The 5,768-nt window shown below is 52.9% G+C and overlaps 1 protein-coding gene across 1 annotated transcript in view; it reads right to left on the bottom strand.

Moving 5' to 3' along the window:
- LOC109293386 (telomerase-binding protein EST1A-like) overlaps positions 1-5,768 on the bottom strand; it is a 60,202-nt gene that overhangs the window by 38,645 nt on the left and 15,789 nt on the right. The window lies entirely within an intron of this gene.

Below are 5,768 nucleotides of genomic sequence, written 5' to 3'. Positions count from 1 at the left end.
GCCAGGAGTGACCAGGAACAACGGTCACAAGCTAGCAGAGGGTGAATTTAGGTTAGACATCAGAAGGCGCTATTTCACGGTCAGGGCGGCTAGGGTCTGGAACCAACTTCCAAGGGAGGTGGTGCAGGCTCCTACCCTGGGGGTTTTTAAGAAGAGGTTAGATGACCACCTTGCTGGGGTCGTTTGACCCCAGTACTCTTTCCTGCCATGGCAGGGGGTTGGACTAGATGATCTTCTCAGGTCCCTTCCGACCCTAGAAACTATGAAACTATGAGTCACCATCTCTCCTCCCCAAGTTACCAGAGCTCCCACTGTGTTCCTCACAGCACAGCTAGAAAAAAAAATCTACCAACATGATATGAAAAATCAGCACCAACTTCTGGAAATTCTTACTGAGAACAGAGACTTCACTTTCAGGGCCGTGAAAAAAGTTTGAGTGGGTTGGAAAGCAACACGTGGGCTCTGTGTGACAGGCATACACATGACATACTGGTAACTGCCCAGGCTGGTGAGCTATGCTGGTTTCGGCAGCACGTTACGGCAGACCCCTGGGAGAGCTCCTGGTGTTGATGCTGGAGGGGGTTTCTTGTGAAGGCACAACAGGCAACATGGGCTTTAAGATACATTCAAATAAAACTATAAAACAACATGAGGGGAAAAAAAGAGCTCGGTGCAAGCAGGGAGGGTGCAAGCTGGTGGGTGAGAGGGAGCAGCAGCCAGTGCTAGCTGTATGGCTTAATGTCACGTCTCAAGCCCAGAGAGACTAGGAATGTGGTTTTAGCGTGTAACCAGCCTCAACTGCAGCCTGGCACTCTCTGCTTCCTCCCTTGAGAAGGCTTCTCTCCGTGAGAGGAAAAAAACCAACCTTACAGCTCGAAAAAAACGGCTAGAGTAAAAATAAAGCCCCAAGGTGGTTTGGTGACTGAGGTCATGTTAGGAGGCAGAGAGCTTGCAGGCTGGGGGAGCGCTCAGAGCTGCTCATGTTGCCAGCCAAAAGAAAGACGACAGCAAGGGACAGAGGTGAGCCCACCGGTCCAGCCACTAGCAGGCCGTGAAGCCTTTCACACAACACCTGCAGGGAGCCTGCTTTCCTGCTCCACACATGGTTTGTAAACCGTTTCCTAAACACAAAGGAAAAAAACCCAGACCTTGTTCTGACCTCCACAAATGACTAACCAAACCAACAGCTTCCTGCAAACCTGTGGGGGTGGGGACAGAAGTCTGCAGGGTGAGGCAGCACGTGGAAGGACAGGGAAAGAGAAATCAGGGAACCTGCCTCTCGTATCCTGGGCTGGAGGGAAATCAAAGAGCAGGCATCTGGTATCCTGGGCGAAGGGAAAAGGGAGGATTTGGGATACCCAACCTGTAGCCTCCTGCTAGCTCCCAGAACTCCCTGCTCCCCAAGCTTCTTGTCCTCACTGCAGCAAGAGCATGGGCTGTAGAAGAACAGCACAGCAGCAGACCCAGAACAATGCATATGAGTGCACAGAGCAACCGCAGCCCAGCATGCACAGGCCCACATCTGGGATCCTTCTGCAACCAGCAACATTTGGGGCATCAAAAGCAGCTAGGAATCCCCTTTCCTGGAGACATTCAGAGCCAACATGCAGAGACATGGCCTGAGCTCCCAGAGACCCCTTCCTGCCATAATGCTTCAGAGCCTGGGACAAGCCCTGCAAGCAGCTGATCCTGATGAATACAAAAGCTTGCTAGATAAGCACCAACTCAGCTGGTTGCAGTAGCTTGCCCATCATCTGCAGTGATTCTGAGCAGTGGGCAGGCAGGTGCCCTGCCAGTGCAACATGAGGGTTAGCACCAGTTGGCTGGACTCTGGGGCTCTGACCAAGCGACAGGGGTTGTCCAGTGCAAACGTTCTGGACGTGCTCTCACCTTCCCCAGATTCCTGCTCCAGGAGAACGGAGGGGGCAAGGTTGGCTGGGCGCCCTCGCAGAGTCTGCCGTATCCAAAGGCATGCACCTCAATTCTCCACTGTGCTACAGCAGGAGTCGAAGCCCTCGCTGCCTGAAGTTACTTTCCTGATCTCAGCTCCCTGAACAAAAGGAGACTCCGACTACTTTCTTGCCCAGCCCTGCAGGCAGTGAAACGGAGGGATCCCTGCCCTTCTGCCAGCCCCCATCACTCTTGTCCACAAGGGCTCAAACAGGGAGCCTTGCCTTTATGTTAGCAGGTCCTCCACCAGGGCTCTTTGAAGAAAAACCCCCCCCAGATCAGACTTGCTCACTGTGTCTCTACATGTAACAGGAAACATGCTTCACTGGCAAACTAAGCTAGCTGAGCTGGACATGCTCAGCAGCCCAGCACCTCTCCGAAGTCCTGCAGAGGCAGCAAAGGAAAGCTGGGGAAGAATCTGCTTGTGGTGTCCTAAACTAAGTCATTACGCTTTTGCTTTCAGGAGCAACCGCCTCTAACACTATGGCACGGTATTAGAGCCAATGCCCTCACCTCCTGCCTCAGCCCTGAAGCTTGAGTCCTCAGAGTGAGAGCATGGCTGTCCAAGCTGCTTCCTCCTTTGAACCTGGGCAAGAGGAGGCTCAGTCTGTGCTACCTGTCCTGCCTGTACCCAGCACAAGGCTTTCCCCAAGCACCTTCTCTCCAGCAGCTTGGGAACTTCTGGCTTTGTCTCCACTTGTTCTTTAGTCCTTGGGAACTGTGCAGTTTACTACAAGGCAGCCCAGAATGGGACAGTGAGATCAGTCCCTGTCTGCTTGGCAGCAGACTGCTAAAAGACATCTCCCAGCAGCAGCCTCCCCCACGTGCCTCTGCAAAGGGGCAGCAGCAGAATTTGAACAACACCTATTTCCATTTTGGTCAGTCACTTATTTTGAACCACGTGTGTGGGGCAAAGACCTACAGGAAATGCTGCAGGATGAGAACAGCAGCTTCCCCCAACACATAGCCCCTTCAGCAGGCCACAGAGTGTCTCTGTGATACAGCTGTACATGCGCTGATGTGCCAGTGCCGAGCTCTTGGATAACACTGGCACCCCGCAACCACCAGCACTCCTTGGGTCTGGGTGGAGTGCTGACCAAGCAAGCCCTGGCTCTGAACATGAACTAGGCAGCTGGGATGGATTAGCTGGCAAGGCTGACAACGATATACAGCTGAGTCAGGCTGATGGGTGAGAAATGGGGGGAGTGAGCAGTCAGGGGCTGAGAGTGACAATGAGCAAGCCTGGCACAGCTGCTCAAAGAGTCTCCTGATCTCTGAAACCACAAGATGCAGACCTCTAGGCTCAGCAGAGATGTTAGATGGAAATCAGAGCAGGAACCCAGCTCTCCTCCCTGGGGACATTCAACATGGTCACCCTGGTGACCCAGCCCTCCCACAGCAAGAGCATGTGGAGCAGAAGCAGCTACTGAAACTACAGAAAAAAGGATGCAAAATGCAGAGGTGCCCAGGACAGCAGCCTCCTTTGACCGAGAAGCACACAACCTGGGCCTTATCATTTAATCACTCCTGGCAGGAATGGTTACCAGCTACGGTGTCCAAACAGACACCGCAGTCAAAGGAAATGCCTCCTCCTGCCCTTGGTCACGATATGATGGCAATGCCTAGACACGATGCCAATGGGTCAATTATATGAGCACAGACCAAAATACAACCAGGCAGAAGAGAACAACCCAGAAAGGAAAAACTAAAGGAAGAGGGAAGGTGACAATAGCCAAAGACATCCTGGCTGGAACTGAAGGGACTTGGGCCCAGCCATGCAGACAGCCACAAAGGGAAAGCACCTGTGGTAAGTCCAGCCAGGATCTCAGGAGAGGGCGCAAGGACCACCCATGTGGCTCCACTGCTGCAGTGACTTCACATTTCTAAAGCATTTTCCCATCACCTAACAAGGACCAACATTTTATAGAAGCCAGACATTACCTACTGTGGTTCTCCTGCTTTGCCTGTGGCAGGTTCCAGTGTTAGGTCTGTGCCACGTGAGAGTTACGGGTAGTCTTATGTAGAGTTTAGATTAATAGTTATATGGCATGGTTTGGATAGGGATGATCCTGTCTCAGGCAGGGCTTCGACTAGATGGCCTCTGGAGGTCCCTTCCAGCCCTACCTTTCCATAAATAAGGATCTGATTTTCCAGTCACAGGCAGGACCAGTGAGCTGCAGGGAAAGGCAGAAGCTGAAAGGAAGAGTGCAGGGCCCAGTGGAGCCCACCTCCCTTCCCATGCAGAAGGATGTGCCTCAGACCTAGTGCTAGTACAGCTCACTCTCCCCAACCTTTCCTCCTCACTCCATCTCACCCTGCCCTGCAACACACCCAGCCTCCCCACTCTTACCACTTGCAACCTCACCCATCACATTCTTATTTAGAGAATCACCAGCAAAATCAAGGCCCTCAAAAACAACAAGTTGTGCTACGGCGGCTGTAAGAAGTTTCCCTAGGCATTTCCAACCAGCCTGTGACCACAGTATGTTGACAGGGAACACACAAAGGTGAGAGCCCCACGGCGTTCAGCACAAGGCCTGTGCTCTTCCCCTTTCTTGGCACAGCTTGGAAGAAGATTTTGATTGCTCATTTGCAGAACAATGCTAGTTATCTTCCATCCTGCTGCGAAAAGAAAAGCATGTTGTATGCTCCCCCTCTGTGGCTGACTGCCCCCAAGCACTGATATGCTATCGCAAAGAGACTAATCATTGCACGAGCCCACAACACAGGGCAGACACAAAACATTCAATCCAGAACTGACTCAGATCACACTGGAGAGACAGTTCTCATGGCTGAAGCACAGAGGAGGGAGTCGGGTGATGCGGGGTCTGGCTCCATGTGGCCTCACTAAATTTCTTGGAGCTCCAGGAGAACAACCAACTCACAAAGGACCCAAGAAGCTTAATTCACATGTGGCAGCCTAAAGCAGCCTAAAACATAAGATGTGCCCTGCTTGGGTCAGGCCACAGGGCCACCAAGCCTGGCAGCCTGCATCTCTTAGGGGCAGAGCTGCCTCCCTGTCCCATGGAGCATACCATATTAGTACCTGCACGCTGCAAGGCAGCATACCAAAGCACCTACTGCAAAGCAGAGGCAGGAGGCAAGGCCACTGTGGGAACCTTCACTCAGCGTTTCCTGACAGGGGCGATTAAAATCTCAAGCTCTGGGTGACACTAACACTTTCTCAGGGGACTGAGAGCCTGCCTGGCCAGCCAGCTCACCACCCTGCATACACCAAAATCAACACACTCACAGCAGGCAAGTGGAGCCAGCTGCAGACAGGAAGCAAGGACCCAGTTCTAGGGTCCACTCTGCATAAAATACAGCAGTGGACTCCTGCACTGGTCCAGCCCTCAGCAGGAACAAGAACACAGCCACCCATGGTCACTGTGCAACAGCCAGCCAGGGCTCCAGTGTCAATGCACCTGGGCTCTGGGCTGGGCAAGGAAAGATGCAGAGCCCCAAAGGAGAGCAGAGTTCCAAACCTTAGTGCTGCATTAGATTTCTCTGCATGTCTCTAGTGTGCAGGGCTTCAGCTAGCAGTCCATGCCCACAATCACTGAGAAAGGGGTTGCACTCTTGCTCCCCTTCTCTGAGCCTGCCTTGCCTTGGAAACAGCAAACCTGCCCTAAGTTGGAGGCCAGTTTTAGCCTGCACTGCACCCATGACAGCAGCCATCACAATAGAAACTGGCTCTGCTGCAGCCCCTGCCATGCCTACACCTGCCACAGCTGGATTCCACCATGCCTGGAGCAGTATGGTAGGGCTGCAGCCAGCATTCCCACTCTGCAGAGGAATAGCATGCATGTCAGGGTTAG

This window comes from Gavialis gangeticus, unplaced genomic scaffold (genome assembly GCF_001723915.1).
Source record: "Gavialis gangeticus isolate Ggan-Ray unplaced genomic scaffold, GavGan_comp1, whole genome shotgun sequence".
NCBI classification, from domain to species: Eukaryota; Metazoa; Chordata; order Crocodylia; family Gavialidae; genus Gavialis; species Gavialis gangeticus.
Note: the sequence above shows the minus strand (reverse complement) of the source record. Positions and strands in the feature narration are given on the sequence as shown.